Source organism: Molossus molossus, unplaced genomic scaffold (assembly GCF_014108415.1).
Source record: "Molossus molossus isolate mMolMol1 unplaced genomic scaffold, mMolMol1.p scaffold_m16_p_4, whole genome shotgun sequence".
Classification (NCBI taxonomy): Eukaryota; Metazoa; Chordata; class Mammalia; order Chiroptera; family Molossidae; genus Molossus; species Molossus molossus.
The window spans coordinates 50,759,574-50,776,753 of NW_023425377.1; the positions used below are offsets into that span (position 1 = coordinate 50,759,574).

The 17,180-nt window shown below is 38.7% G+C and overlaps 1 protein-coding gene across 4 annotated transcripts in view; it reads left to right on the forward strand.

Moving 5' to 3' along the window:
* Nucleotides 1-17,180, forward strand: part of RNF130 (ring finger protein 130) — a 288,916-nt gene that overhangs the window by 239,964 nt on the left and 31,772 nt on the right. The window lies entirely within an intron of this gene.

The window sequence follows — 17,180 nt, forward strand, 5'->3', positions numbered from 1 at the left end:
GGAGATGAGTACCGCGTTTACCTACACCGCCATCTTGACCAGAAGTCTTACTCATTTTTGAGTGTTCAATTTTTCAATTTTTTTTTAATTTATTTTTGTTACGATGTTTCTTCTTCCCCCCCCCCCCACTGATTCCCTCCTCTTCCTCCCTCCCCACCCTGTCCCCACCTTTGTAGTCCATGTCCATTGTTCATACATACATGCATATAAGTTCCGTGGTTTATCTCTCCCCTGACCCCCTTTTCTGGGGATTGTCAGTCTATACCCCACTTCCATGTCTCTGGGACTACCCCGTTCCTCAGGCTGTTATGTTCACTATATTCCACAAATAAGTGAGATCACGTAATATTGGTCTTTCTCTGCTTTGCTTGTTTCGCTTAGGATAATACAGGTCCCTCCATGTCGTCTAAAAGGATAACAGATCTTTCTTTCTTATAGCTGCATAGGACTCCGTTGTGTATATGTGCCACAGCCTTTTTATTCATTCCTCTACTGCTGGGCATTTGGGCTGTTTCTAGATCTTAGCCATTGTAAATAGTGCTGCTACGAACATGGGGGTACATATATTCTTTCTGATTGGTGTTTCAGGCTTCTTAGGGTATACTCCTAGAAGTGGGATGACTGGGTCAAATGGAAGTTCAATTTTTAATTTTTTGAGGTAACACCATAGTGTTTCCATAGTGGCTGCACCAGTCTGCAGTGTACTAGAGTCCCCTTTTGTCCACACCCTCGCCAACACCTAATTCTTTGATGATTTGTTGATGGCGGCCATTCTGACAGGTGTAAGGTGATATACCTCATTGTTGTTTTAATTTGCATCTCTCCGATGATTAGTGGTGTTGAGCATTTCTTCACATGTCTCTTAGCCATTTGAATGTCCTGTTTGGGGAGGTGTCTGTTTAGTTCCTCTGCCCATTTTTAATTGGGTTCTTTGTCTTCCTTTTGTTCAGTTGTATGAGCACTCTATATATATTGGAAATTAACCCCTTATCTAATATATCATTGGCAATTATGCTCTCCCATATAGTGGGTTGCCTTTCCATTTTGATGAATGTATCTTTTGCTGTGCAGAAGCTTTTAAGTTTGATGTAGTCCCATGTGTTCATTTTCTCCTTTATTACTGTTGCCTTAGGTGATGTATCAGTGAAAATTCTGCAGCGTATAATGTCTGAAATTTTGTTGCCTACATTTTTTTCTAGGATTTTTATGGATTCAGGAGTAACATTTAAGTATTATCCATTTTGAGTTTACTCTTGTGTATGGTTTAAGTTGATGGTCTAGTTTCATTTTTTAGCATGTAGCTGTCCAATTTTCCCAACACCATTTATTAAAGTGGCTGTCTTTATTCCACTGTATGCTCTTGCCACCGTTGTCAAATATTAATTGAGCATATTGCCTTGGGTCCATTTCCAGGTTCTCTATTCTATTCCACTGGTCTATATGTCTGTTCTTGTGCCAGTATCAGAATGTTTTGATTACACTGGCTTTGTAGTATAACCTGAAATCTGGTAATGTGATCCCTCCAACTTTGTTCTTCTTTTTCAAGATTGATGTGGCTATTTGAGGTCTTTTTTGGTTCCATATGAACTTTTGAAGTATTCTAGTTCTGTGAAGTATGTCGTTGGTATTTTGATGGGGAATGCATTGAATCTGTAGATTGCTTTGGGTAGTATGGACATTTTAATGATGTTGATTCTTCCAATCCATGAACAAGGTATGGGCTTCCACTTTTTTATATCTTCTTCTATTTCTTTTTTCAATGTCCTGTAGTTTTCTGCAAATAGGTCCTTTATTTCTTTGGTTAAGTTTATTCCTAGGTATCTTAATTTTTTTGCTGTGAAAGTATGTGGGATTTTTTTTTTGTTTCTTTCTCTTTCTATGAGTTCATCATTGGTGTATAAGAATGCCGTTGATTTCTTGACGTTAATTTTGTGTCCTGCTGCTTTGCCAAATTCATTTATTAAGTCTCGTAAGTTTTTGATGGCGTCTTTGGGGTTTTTTACGTATAGTATCATATCATCTGCGAATAATGACAGTTTCACTTCCTCCTTTCCCATTTCCCTTTTATTTTTTTCTCCTGTCTGATTGCTGTGGCTAAGACTTCCAATACTATGTTAAATAAGAGTGGTGAAAGTGGGCATTCCTGTCTTGTTCCTGTTCTTAAGGGAAATGCTTTTAATTTTTGCCCATTGAGTATGATGTTGGCTGTAGGTCTTTCATATATGGCCTTTATTATGTTGAGATATGATTCCTCTATTCCCAGATTGCTGAGCGTTTTTATCAGAAATGGGTGCTGGATTTTGTCGTCTATTGATATGATCATACGAGTTTTATCTTTCATTTTGTTTATATGGTGTATCACATTTATTGATTTGCAAATATTGTACCAGTCTTGCATCTCTGGAATGAATCCCACTTCACTTGGTCATGGTGAATAATTTTTTTGATGTATTTGCTGCATTTGATTTGCTAGTATTTTGTTCAGGATTTTGGCATCTATGTTCATCAGGGATATTGGTCTGTAGTTTTCTTTCTTTGTAGTGTCTTTTTCTGGTTTTGGAATTAAAATTATGCTGGCCTCATAAAATGAGTTTGAAAGTCTTCCTTCTTGAATTTTTTTAAATAATTTGAGGAGAATGGGTATTAGTTCTTCTTTCAATGTTCGGTAAAATTCCCCTGTGAAGCCATCCGGGCCTGGGCTTTTGTTTGCTGGGAGAGTCTTGATTACATCTTCAATTTCTTCTGTTGTTATTGGTTTGTTCAAGTTTTCTATCTCTTTCCAGTTCAGTTTTGGGAGACTATGTGTTTCTAGAAATTGGTCCATTTCACTTAGATTGTCGAATTTGTTGCCATATAATTGTTCATAATATTTGTTAACAATCCGTTGTATTTCTGTGGTGTCAGTTATTATTTCTCCTCTTTCATTTCTGATTTTGTGTATTTGGGTTCTCTCTCTTCATTTCTTGGTGTGTCTAGCTGAGTGTCCATCAATCTTGTTTATCTTTTCGAAAAACCAGCTCTTTGTTTCATTGATCCTTTGCATTGTTTTTTGGTCTCCATTTCATTTATTTCTGCTCTGATCTTTACTATTTCCTTCCTTCTACTTGCTCTGGGGTTTTCTTTTTGTTTGCTTTCTAATTCTTTAAGTTGTGAGGTTAGATATTCTGTTAGAAATTTTTCTTGCTTCTTGAGGTAGGCCTGTAGTGCTATGAACTTCCCTCTCAGAACTTCTTTCGCTACATCCCATAGATTTTGTGTTGTTGTGTGTTCATTTTCATTATTTTCCAGGATGACCTTGATCTCCATGGTAACCCATTCATTGTTCAATAACATGCTATTTAGCCTCCATGTTTTCAAATGTCTTTGCATGTTCTTGTTGCGGTTGGTTTCCAGTTTTATACCATTGTGATCTGAGAAGATGCTTGATATGATCATTTTTGAGTGTTTTTATCATGAAAGAATTTTGGATTTTATCAAAGGCTTTTTCTTTGCCTATTGTAATGATCATGTAGTTTTTTTCCTTTATCCTATTAATATGGTATATCACATTGATTGGTTTTCGTATGTTGAACCAACCTTGTATTCCCAGGCTAAATCTCAACTGAGCATAATGGGATTATGTTTCTCTTATGTTGCAGGATTCAGTTTGCTAGCATTTAGTGAGAATGTTTGTACCTGTATTCATAAAGAATATTGGTCTTTAATATTCTTTTCTTGTGATGTCTTTCTCTGGCTTTACTTTTAGAGTAATGCTGGCCTCATAAAATGAATTATGAAGTGTTTCTTCCTTTGTATTTTGAAAGAGTTTGAGGATTCTTTAATTATTTGGTAGACTTCACCAGTGAAGCCAGGTGGTCCTGCACATTTCTTTGTGGGAAGTTTTTTTTTTATTACTGACTCACTCTCTTTACTTGCTATAGTTCTATACAGATTTTCTATTTCTAGCTAAGGCGATTTCAGTAGTTTGTGTCTTTCTAGGAATTTATCCATTTCATTTAGCTTATCTCACCTGTTGGCATACAGTTGTCCATTAGATTCCCTTATAATATTTTTTATTTCTGTTTTGTCACCCTTTTTATTTCTGATTTTAGTAATTTGACTTCTTTTTTTGCCTGTCAGTATAGCTAAAGTTTTGTAAATATTGACCTTTTCAAACAAACACCTTTTGGTTTCATTTGTTTGTCTATATTTCCTGTTTATTAATTTTTACTCAGATCTATATTATTTTCTTCCTTCTGTTTGCTTTAGGTCTAGTTTTGTTTTCTTTTTTTCTTGTAAAAGTTAGGTTATTTGTTTTATATCTTTTTTTTTTTTTAACATCAGCATTTACAGCCATAAATTTCATCTTAAAGCACACTTTTGCCCATCCATATGTTTTGGTATCTTGTGAGTTTTTTACTGTTCATTTTATAATATTTTCTAGTTTCCCCTGTGATTGCTCTTTGGCCCATTGGTTATTTTGGAGTTTATTGTTTAAATACCACCCTATTTGTGAATTTCCCGAATGTCCTTTCATTTGGGTTAGAGAACATACTTTATATGATTTCAACCATTTTAAATATATTGAGGCTTGTTTTATGACCTATCTTGGAGGATGTTCCATGTGCACTTGAGCAGAATATATATTCTGCTGTTGGGTAAAGTGCTCTGTGGATGTCTGTTATGTCTGATTGATTAATAATGGTATTCAAATCTTCACTTTCCTTGTTTATCTTCTATCATTGAAAATGGGGTATTGAAGGCTCTGATTATTGTTGAATTATCTGTTTCTCCCTTCGATTGTGTCAGTATTTGCTTTATGTATTTGGGGCTCTGTTATTAGGTGGATATAGGGTTATAGGGTTGTTTTTAAGCTGCAGAGTTATTCATTACATCCTAATCCACTGAGATTCACTGGTTCAATGGCTCTCCTGGTATCTGAATGCTTCACTGAGTATGTTTGGCCTTAATCTCTAGAGTGGGACTGTTATGTTGACATCTTCCTCAATATCCACAAAATTGTTTTCATTCTAGCAGTATTTTCATAAATTAGTGGTAAAGTCCTCCCCACCCAGCTTTCATTCCAGTGGAAATCAAATTAATGTTGCCTTTCTTATTACCATTTATGGTGAGTTGTTATTTTCCTTCAACAGTCAGGAGATGTAGGACTGTTTAAGGACAGTGTTATTGTTTCTGTTAACTTAATATACCTTCACCCCTTCATATTATTTCAAGTCCTAGCAGAGAGTAAGGCTTTTTATTTTTTTAATAAATTTTTTATTTATTTTTTTGTTACACATATTTTACCTTTTTTACCCCATTGGCACCCCCCTCCCCACCCCCGCCCCATCCCCGGCTTAGTTGTCCATGTCCATTGGTCATGCATACATGCATATAAGTTCTGTGGTTTATCTCTTCCCACCCCCGCCCACCCCCTCTTCTGAGGGATGTCAGTAGGTGCCCTACTTCCATGTTTCTGGGTCTACTGTATTCCTCAGACTGTTAAGTTCATTATATTCTGTATATAAGTGAGATCATGTGGTATTTGTCTTTTTCTGCTTGGCTTCTTTCACTTAGGATAATACTTTCCAGGTCCCTCCATGTCGTCTCAAAGGATAAGAGATCTTTCTTTCTTACCACTGCATAGTACTCCATTGTGTATATGTACCACAGCTTTTTTATCCATTCCTCTACTGATGGACACTTGGGCTGTTTCCAGATCTTAGCTATTGTAAATAGTGCTGCTATGAACATGGGGGTACATATATTCTTCCTGATTGGTGTTTCAGGCTTCTTAGGGTATATTCCTAGCAGTGGGATCACTGGGTCAAATGGAAGTTCAATTTTTAATTTTTTGAGGTAACACCATATTGTTTTCCACAGCGGCTGCACCAGTCTGCATTCCCACCAGCAGTGTACTAGAGTCCCCTTTTCTCCACACCCTCGCCAACACTTGTTGTTTGATGATTTGTTGGTGGCAGCCATTCTGACAGGTGTGAGGTGATACCTCATTGTTGTTTTACTTTGCATCTCTCTGATGATTAGTGATGTTGAGCATTTCTTCATATGTCTTTTGGCCATTTGTATGTCCTGTATGGAGAGGTGTCTATTCAGCTCCTCTGCCCATTTTTTAATTGGGTTCTTTGTCTTCCTTTTGTTGAGTTGTATGAGCACTCTATATATATTGGAAATTAACACCTTATCTGATACATCATTGGCAATGATGTTCTCCCATACAGTGGGTTGCCTTTCCATTTTGATGATTGTTTCTTTTGCTGTGCAGAAGCTTTTTAGTTTGATGTAGCCCCATGTGTTCACTTTTTCCTTTGTTTCTGTTGCCTTAGGTGATGTTTCAGTGAAAATTCTGCTCCGTATGATGTCTGAAGTTTTGTTGCCTACATTCTTCTAGAATTTTTATGGATTCACAGGTCACATTTAAATCTTTTATCCATTTTGAGTTTATTTTTGTGTATGGTATAAGTTGATGGTCTAGTTTCATTTTTTTGCATGTAGCTGTCCAATTTTCCCAAAACCATTTATTAAAGAGGCTGTCTTTACTCCACTGTATGCTCTTGCCACCTTTGTCAAATATTAATTGAGCCTATTGCCTTGGGTCCATTTCTGGGTACTCTGTTTTGTTCCACTGGTCTATATGCCTGTTCTTGTGCCAGTACCAGGCTGTTTTGGTTACAGTCACTTTGTAGTATAACCTGATATCTGGTACTGTGATCCCACCTACCTTGTTCTTCATTTTTAAGATTGCTGTGGCTATTTGGGGTCTTTTTTGGTTCTGTATGAACTTTTGAAGTATTTGTTCTAGTTCTATGAAATATGCCATTGGTATTTTGATGGGGATTGCATTAAATCTATAGATTGCTTTGGGTAGTATGGACATTTTAATGATGTTAATTCTTCCAATCCATGAACAGGGTATGTGCGTCCACTTTTTTATATCTTCCTCTATTTCTTTTTTCAATGACCTGTAGTTTTCTGCAAATAGGTCCTTTACTTGTTTGGTTAAGTTTATTCCTAGGTATCTTAATTTTTTTGGCGCGATGGTAAATGGGATTATTTTTCAGTTTCACTTTCTGTGAGTTCATCATTGGTGTACAAGAATGCCGTCGATTTCTTGACGTTAATTTTGTATCCTGCTACTTTGCCAAATTCATATATTAAGTCTAGTAGATTTTTGATGGAGTATTTAGGGTTTTCTATGTATAATATCATGTCATCTGCAAATAATGACAGTTTCACTTTCTCCTTTCCAATTTAGATCCCTTTTATTTTTTCTTCATGTCTGATTGCTGTGGCTAAGACTTCTAGTACAATGTTAAATAAGAGTGGCGAAAGTGTACATCCCTGTCTTGTTCCTGTTCTTAATGGAAATGTTTTTAGTTTCTGTCCATTGAGTATTATGTTGGCTGTAGGTCTTTCATATATGGCCTTTATTATGTTGAGATATGATTCCTCTATTCCTACATTGCTGAGCGTTTTTATCAGAAATGGATGCTGGATTTTGTCGAATGCTTTTTCAGCATCTATTGATATGATCATGTGGTTTTTATTCTTCATTTTGTTTATGTGGTGTATCACATTTATTGATTTGCGAATATTGTACCAGCCTTGCATCCCTGGAATGAATCCCACTTGGTCATGGTGAATAATTTTTTTTGATGTATTTCTGGATCCGATTTGCTAATATTTTGTTCAGGATTTTGGCGTCTATGTTCATCGGGGATATTGGCCTGTAGATTTCTTTCTTTGTAGTGTCTTTTTCTGGTTTTGGAATTAGAATTATTCTGGCTTCATAAAAGGAGTTTGGAAGTCTTCCTTCTTTTTGAAATAATTTGAGGAGAATGGATGTTAGTTCTTTTTTGAATGTTCGGTAAAACTCCCCTGTAAAGCCATCTGGGCCTGGGCTTTTGTTTCTGGGAGAGTCTTGATTACCTCTTCAATTTCCTTAGTTGTTATTGGTCTGTTCAAGTTTTCTATCTCTTCTGGGTCTAGTTTTGGGAGACTGTGTGTTTCTAGAAATTTGTCCATTTCGCTTAGATTGTCGAATTTGTTGCCATATAGTTGTTCGTAGTAGTTGTTAACAATCTTTTGTATTTCCGTGGTGTTGGTTGTTACTTCTCCTCTTTCATTTCTGATTTTGTGTATTTGGATTCTCTCTCTTTGTTTCTTGGTGAGTCTAGCTAAGGGTCCATCAATCTTGTTTATCTCTTCGAAAAACCAGCTCATTGTTTCATTGATCCTTTGAATTGTTTTTTTGGTCTCTATGTCATTTATTTCTGCTCTGATCTTTACTATTTCCTTCCTTCTACTTGCTCTGGGGTTTTCTTTTTGTTTGCTTTTTAATTCTTTAAGTTGTGAGGTTAGACAGTCAATTAGAAATTTTTCTTGTTTTTTGAGGTAGGCCTATAGTGCTATGAATTTCCCTCTCAGAACTGCTTTCGCTGCATCCCATAGATTTTGTGTTGTTGTGTGTTCATTTTCATTGGTTTCCAGGAAGTTTTTTTTTCTTCCTTGATCTCCTCGGTGACCCATTTATTGTTTAATAACATGCTATTTAGCCTCCATGTGTTCAAATGTCTTTGCATGTTCTTGTTGCAGTTGATTTCTAGTTTCATGCCATTGTGATCTGAGAAGATGCTTGATATGATTTCAGTCTTCTTGAACTTGTAGAGATTTAATTTGTGTCCTATCATGTGGTATATCTTTGAGAATGTCCCATGAGAAGAATGTGTATTCTGTAGTTTTGAGGTGTAATTCTCTGTAGATATCTATTAAATCCATTTGGTCTAGTGCTTCATTTAGAGTCTCTGTTTCCTTGCTAATTTTTTGCCTAGAGGATCTATCCAGTGCTGTCAACGGGCTGTTGAAGTCCCCTGCTATGATTGTATTGTTGTTGATTTCTCCTTGGAAGTCCTCCAGAAGATTTTTAATATATTTTGGTGCTCCTATATTGGGTGCATATATGTTTAGCAAGGTTATATCTTCCTGTTGGATAGATCCTTTCAATATTATGTAGTGGCCTTCTTTGTCTCTATTTATGGTCTTCATTTTGAAATCTATTTTATCAGATATGAGAATTGCTACCCCAGCTTTTTTTTTGCTTTCCGTTTGCTTGGAAGATTTTTGTCCATCCCTTCACTTTCAACCTATGTGAGTCTTTTGTTGTGAGGTGGGTCTCTTGTAAACAACATATAGATGAGTCATGCTTTCTTATCCAATCACCTACTCTGTGCATTTTTATGGGAGCATTCAATCCATTTATGTTTAAGGTGATTATTGATATGTACTTATTTATTGCCATTTTTGTTTAGTGTGGTTCTATTTTTCTTCTTATTTCTACTGCTAATTACAGCAGTCCTTTTAACATTTCTTGCAGTGCTGGTTTGATGCTAATGTATTCCCTTAGCCTTTTTTGTCTGGGAAGCTCTTTATTTGACCTTCTATTTTGAATGATAGCCTTGCTGGGTAGAGTAGTCTTGGATTCAGATTCTTGTTTTTCATGACTTTGATTACTTCATGCCATTCCCTTCTGGCCTGTAGTGTTTCTTGTGAGAAGTCAACTGAGAGCCTTATGGGGTTTCCTTTGTAGATAACCTGTTGCTTATCTCTTGCTGCTTTTAGGATTCTCTCTTTGTCTTTAATTTGTGGCATTTTAATTACTATGTGTCTTGGTGTGGGCCTGTTTGGGTTCTTCTTACTTGGGACTCTGTGCTTCTTGAACTGGAATGCCTTCTTCCTTCACCAAATTAGGGAAGTTTTCTGTCACTATTTTTTTGAATATATTCTCTATCCCTTGCTCATTTTATTCTTCTTCTTCGGGGACTCCTATGATACGAATATTATTACGTTTCCAGTTGTCCCATAGTTCTCTTAATCTGTCTTTTTGTTTTTTAATAGTTTTTTCCTTTTGTTTTTCTGATTGGTTGATTTTTTCTACCCTATCTTCTAATTCACTGATCCGGTCCTCAGCTTCCCCTACTCTGCTTTTTAAATCTTCCAATGTGTTTTTCATTTCTGATATGTCATTTTTTATCTCTTCTTGATGGTTTTTAATTTCCAATTGGCTTATTTTCAGTGTCTCTATGTCCTTACTCATGCTGTTCAGCTTCCTCAAGATCATGGCTCTGAATTCTAGCTCTGTTAACATGCCTAATTGCTCCACATTGATCTCATCTTCAGTGGAGGTCTCTTGCTCTTTCATTTGGCTTCTGTTTCTGTGTTTCACCATTTTGGCTATCACTGTGGGCTTTGGAGCCTGTCAAGTTTTCCCTGTGGGTGTTGGTGTTCTGCTGTTTGTGGCTCCCTCTCCTGTGTTTAGATGAGGACCCACGTTGAACACCACTGTCAAGTTTTACTTTCCTGGTTAAAGTTGCCAGCCCAGGAAAGGTACTGTTATCCTCTAGCTTTTTGCCTGGAGGCTAGCAGTCGAGGTTACTTGATGAGTTTTGGGTTGTCAGTTGATTGAAAAGCTCCCTCAGGTGCTCAGCACAAGGGGATTTCTCGAGGGTGGGGCAGGTGCTGGTTGTTAATGAGCTTCAATTAGCACTTCAATGGCCCACAGGGTGGGGTTGGATCTCTGAGGGAGGGGCTGCTGCCTCTCCTCAGAGCCCTGGGAAGGAGCAATATGCCCACCGTCCTACGTGGCTGCACTCAGCAAAAGTTCTGAGTGCCCTCCAAATCCCGAGTGTCCCGACACAGCTCCAATCCAGTCTGCCCTCCCTCTGCCGGAGCCCAAGGTGAGTGGCTGTGGCTGTTTCAGCCTCTGTCCCGGCTGCGCTGTGGAGCCTCCTGGGAGTGTGACCCGAGGGTGCTGCTCCCAGCTGAGGCCGCTGCCGAGCTGCCTACCATTGGCTCCCAGCCCCCGTTTTGCGCCTTCGCAAGCCTACCAGGATCGAGTCAGTGTCCCTGGTTATATGGTCCTCGCAAGCTTCCTTTTCTGTTGGTTTTTCCCATCAATTTGTCTGTGTTATAGTTGTAATTCCAGTTTGGTTCTGGGAGACGGTCTGTGTAGCTTCCGTTCACTCCGCCGCCATTTTTCCTCTCGAGAGAGGCTTCTTAAAAAAAATTAGTAGTTACTGTTCAGAGCCAAACGTATAGAATTTTTACCAAAGCTATGAAATGAGTGGATTAACAGGAGGGGGCTTTCAAATTAGGGAAGATTTGTCTTCTATTGAATTTGAGCCTGCTGGCAGAGGCAAAGGGAAGGAAAATGGGGTACATCTGTAAAGAGTCAAAAATAAAAAATAAGCTGTTAGTGCCTTTTTAAAAAAATATATTTTTATTGATTTTTTAGAGAGAGAGGAAGGGAGAGAGAGAGAGAAATATCAATGTGAGAGAGAAACATCAATCGGCTGCCTCCTGCACGTTCCCTACTAGGGATCAAGCCCACAACAGAAAATCAAACCCAGACCTCTCAGTTCATGTAACAGCGTTCAATCCACTGAGCCACCATGGCCAGGCTGTTTAGTGGCTATGAGAGTTAACTGATGTCATCACGTTTTTATATTTCAATTATGGTCTCAGTAATCATTGAAGTGGTGTCATGTGTGTATGCATGTGTGCACATATGCTTCTTAAAGTGGGGTTTGTTCCTTAGAAACAGGCTAGGCTTGATATCAACTAAGAGGTCAGTTTTATGAATAGAAACAGTGTATAAAGTTGAGTAAATTGTTTACTATTTTAAAAATTTGAAAATGACCAGAAATTTGTTTGGAACAGATGTGAGATTTCAGAGTTTTAACCCTTCTTGGACAAACTTCTGTAATGCACAAGGCATAGATTATTTTGTTGTGGTTCTATTCCAAGCTGTATTTTTCAAGAGTATTTTACCTCCATGTTTACAGTAGAACAGATGATGGTAAGAATTTAGTCCAGAGTCCGGCCAATGTGGCTCAGTGGTTGAGGATCAACCCATGTACCAAGAGGTCACTGGTTTGATTCCCAGTCAGGGCACATGCCCAGGTTGTGGGCCCGATCCCCAGTGGGGGGCATGCAGGAGGCAGCCAATCAATGTTCTCTCTCATCCAAGTTTCTATTTCTCACTTCCTGTCTCTCTCAAATCAATAAAGGAAAAGAAAAAGAAAAGAATTTAGTCCAAAGAGCCTCCAACAGGATTGCAGCTCACCTAATCCTACCTGGGAGCTTCAGGCAACTTCAGGACTGATGGAATTAAGTCTGATTTCTGTTTGGCCACCTGGGTTATAACTTTATACTTTTTAAATAGCTGAGAAAAATCCTGAATGTTCCTTGATTTTTTTTCTCTACCAGATTACTTGGTTATGCTAAATTCCTTATTAAGGCAGTTTAATAATGAAGTTCATGGCAATAAATAGAACGAAAAACCCAGTACAAATAGAAACTGCCTTTGGAGATCGCTATGAAGCTGGGAAGGAGAAAACTTAGCAATAGCCAGCAGTTCAGATCACATAGGATGTGCCAGACACCATGCTGAGTTGTTTGCATGCATTATAATATTAATATTGGCAGCAGCCCAGTGAAAGAAGGTATAGTTAATATTTTTTTTTACAAATAAACTGAGGCTTAGAGAAGATAAAGTAAATAGGCTAGTATCATTAGTGGCAAAGTCAGAAATGAGACCTAGGCCCAAAGTCAGTGTTCCTAGCCATTGGCCATCTTCTAGCCCTGAGACAGTTGGGCCAAACTGTGCATAGCTCTCACCCTTAAAGAATTCAGAGTCTCGGGGGAAAACATGAACAGAGGGAACAATTGAAGGGCAAAGCTTTATACACACACACACAAATATATACATACATATAGTTTGTGTGTTTATGTTATATATATATATTGTGTATGTGACAGGGAAATGAACAGAGGGAACTATTTGAGGGCTGAGCTGTTGTGCGCTCTCTGCACACACACACACACCTTTTTTTTAATTAAAGTTAATAATCACAATAATAGCTAATATATATAGTGCTTACTGTGAGGTAGGCACTCTTCTAAGCATTTTGTATATATTAACTTATTTAATCCTTGCAACAACTGATCGTACTGTTAACCCCATTTTACAGATGAAGAAACAGGTTTAGGGAAATCGAATAATTTGCCAAGGTTACAGTGCTTTTAAGTGCCTGCAGCTAGCTCCGGAGTCTGTTCTAATCCCCATTTCATTTTCCTCTTAGAGAAGCTCAACAAGTGGCAGGGCAGGCTATGGGGCAGGCTGACCACTGGACTCATGTGTGCAAAGAATTATGGGAGGAAAGGCTGGAATGTGTGATGGGCTTGGATTTAGGACATGAGCAGGGCTGGTGAGAGAAGTGTCCTAGGGCTGGGTGGCAACACACAATGTGGCTTTCCAGTGCGGAGCATGAGGAGGTCCATGAATTTTGGAAGGAGTGAATTAGATGCAGACTGGCTCCTGGAATTAAAATAATGGGGTCACGAAAGAATGCAGGTAGGGATGCTGATTTAGAACACTACAGCTCAGAAGCTACTTTAACAGCCCATGGGCCAGTAATAGGATTGATACGGTTGAGTCAGTGACAAGAGGAAGATTCTGGAAACCCATAGAAAAGGAGGGCTCTAGGAAGCATTCACTCAGCACAGGAGAGTAGCAGAACAGCTCAAAGAGATAATTTGGAGATCTTGTTGGGAGAGTTTTTTCCTTACTGAGAAGTTAAAAAAAAAAAAACAGGTACAGACAACAGGAGCTTGGGTGGCATCAGAACCTGAGTTCAGCCTGAGGTAATGGTAAAGGTAAACCCAAGGTGAAAAGATGCCCAGAATGGGTATGCTCTGCTGCCAGCAACACCCTGGCCAGTCTCTGATGAGGCTTTGAAAAACGGAAAAGAAATCTAGCAAATCTGTAAAAATTACACAGTTCCTTTATTCTTGTTTTCTTTCAAGTTTTTCATAAAAGTTCCTTTTGAGGAAAATGTCAGTTGTTCTTACCTAACAAAGCAAGGAGAAAGGATTTTCTCATCCTGGGTCAAAACCTTCAGACATGGCTGCCCTCTGTCTCAGGGTGGTGCCTCTTCCTGCTCCTTTATAAGGCAGAAGTGAACACCTGGAAAGAGACAGTCCCTGACACCTCCTTCCTGGAGGCTTTTTTCTCATGACACACACTGCACTTGACTAAAATAAGAATGACCCAGACACATGAGCAGAAAAGAATCATTCAAAATTCAAAGACAGATTATTTCTTTCTCTTCAAATACAGAAAAATGCATTTCTAGCACCTCACTTTTGGTCGCGTTTAACAAACTATAATAGGGGGTTACATCCTAGGGACTGGGGTAGCTTATAAAGGCAAAAAATAAAATACCCCAGTTACATTTGAAAAATTCCTCAAATCAGTGAAATGCTGACAAGAAGTACTGGGGACTGCAACTTAACTCTAAGAACATCAAAGTCATGTACTCATGTCACTGTACCGACGACGGCAGGTGCTCCTGGTGTGGAGCAACAGGCAGAATCACCCCCACTCTTTTTTTTTTCCTTCACTGACTTTTGGAGAGAGGAAGTGCAAGGGAAAGAGATAGAAACATCAATGAGAGAGAACATTGATTGGCTGCCTTCTGTACGTCCCCCACTGGGGACCGGACCCACAACCTGGGCATGTGCCCTGACCAGGAATCAAACCGGCGACCTCTTGGTGCATGAGTCAACGCTTAACCACTGAGCCACACTGCCCGGATACTCCCACTCTTTAAATGCTTGGTCTCTCCCACCTCTTCCTCCCTCTTTCTCTCCTGGCACTTATTTTTGAGTGGGTGTAAACGCACATGGAAAGGCTGGGAAGTGTGACGGGACTGGATTTAGGACATGGCTTCCACTGAATTGGGCATCTTCTGGAGTCTTCTTCAATTGGAAATAGGCACGAGCAGCCTAGGACAGAGGAGAAAGTTCACAGCAGCAGTGCCTAGTATTAAGGTTCCTGTGGAGGCCCAATACCACCAAGCTTTGGGTAGAACAAATTTAATTTCCATCATTCCTCTGAGCAGTTCACCTACACAGCCAGCTAAATTAACTGGTGCTGTAGGTTGATGGGATCTACACATTCAAATATGCAGACTGGTCAGCCACTTAGCCTCTCCCAGCCTCAGTTTCTCACCAATGAAATGTACAATGCAGCCACACAGGGCTGTGAGAATTAGAAAGGCAATGTTTGTGCAGGTACCTGGCAACCCAGCAATGTTGTTTCTTCCTTGCTTGCATGAAAAGATAAATTGATCCAAAAAAACAAAATCCATGAAATTCTTTCCTAGCACTGATGTTGAGAAAAGCTTGCTCAGGTGTCCTTCAGCCCAAGAAAAGGCCCCACACTGTGAGGTATTGTGACTGGCCTTCTGTTCAATGTCCAGGTCCATTGGGTACCATTGGGTCTACCCCGTGTTCACCCAGCAAACACTCATGTTCATGGAGGCACAGGGTTTCAGGGGCCAGGTGGGAACTCATGCAGCTTTTCGAAAGTACAAAAGCTGTCTCACCTCCAGTGATGATTCCTGTTTTGAATGAAGAAAGATTTATGTGAAAATTCTGGTCACATATTACTTTTCAATAGGTGCAGTCACCACTGAGCCTCAGGCACAGTGGTAAAGCAAATATATCCGCTTGTAAGCAAATATATCCACCTGATCTGGAAATGAGGTGGTGGTTAGACCAGAAATGAGGTAGAGGAAAAAGAAGAAAAGGGGCCTTGGGAGAGAACCACAGTCCTCATTCACAGAGGAGGCACCGACCCCTGGAGCCTCACTCCAAGTGATTTCTTAATGCCTTAGGACAGCAATTTGCAACCAGTATACCACAAGAATTTTTAAAACATACAATACCTGACTATGTAGTCAGGGGCAATGACCTCTTTTCCCTTAGATTATCAAATAACATGAAAACAGCCAACACAGCAATAGCTGTCTGGTGTGAATGAATCAAAATTATATCTATCTTTTTGTCAGATTGGCAAAAAAATATATTTTTTGGTGTGCCACAGAATTTTAGTAATGAGTTTATGTGTACCATGAGATGAAAAGGGTTGAAAATAGCTGCCTTAGAATAAGAAGTCTTGAGCATTGTCTAATTTCCTCAAGAAGACACAAGATAGGATTTGTAAATTAAATTGTCACGTGAAATACAGGATTGCAAGATTTTCATAGTGAAAGTAATTCTTAAATTTGCCAGCTCCATTAGTTATTTAATTGATTCTGCTACAGCACGAGCACTGAAACGTTGTCTGTCTTCACTTGTGTGGTATCTTTTATGTTTCTTGAAAAGAGAGAAACAGTAGCAGTATTATTTTATTTTTTTAAATCAAAGTTGTTACTGGGACCTTCATAAAGTCCTTGGGAAGTTTCTGATTTTAATTAAATTTTGATTGCCTTAGAAAACGTACCTCTTCTCATTTAGTATACCCATTTCTTATGCAGCATGAGAAACTCAGTCAGCAGTGTTGCAACTAGGAACTAGGAAGTTTGTCATTGTTAAATGTATTTTGCCATTTGGTCATAACAATAATTTAAGGTACTTATATATTAAAAGTATGAAAGTGAAAGATAACTTAGCTTTGGATTCAGACTTACCTGGATTCCATATAGTTTTATGATTTTTGAGTCAGTAATTTAATCTCTCTGAGCCTTAGTTTTACTCTTTATGAAAAGAATAACATATCTATCTTGTGGAGTTATGAAATTATATATAAATATTAAGATGTTACCTGTTATTCTCTTGTACTTAGAAATAATTTTAAATTATATTTATGTATGAATAATATATGTACATGGTTAAAAAAAAAAAAAAGGCAAATAGTACAAAAGGCTGTAAGGGGAAAAGTACATTTTCTTCCCATCCTGAACCAGTCTCCCTGATGCACACAATCTCTGTTGTCTGTGTCTATACTGCCAGAGAGATTTTGTACATTTAAAAGTATATTTTTTATCAACACCTTTATAAGACAATTATTTCTTTTTTTATCCTCACCCGAGGATATTTTTCCATTTTTTGTTCAGATAGAGTGGGAGGGAGAGAGAGGAAGGGAGAGAGAGACAGAAACATCGATGTGAAGGGACACATCAAGTGGCTGCCACCCGCACGACCAACCAGGGCCGGGGACAAACTGCAACCGAAGTACGTGCCCTTAGCGGGAACCGAACCCAGGTCTCTCCGGACCGCAGGCCGACGCTCTAACCGCTGAGCCAAACCGGCCAGGGCTATAAGACAATTATTAGCATAAC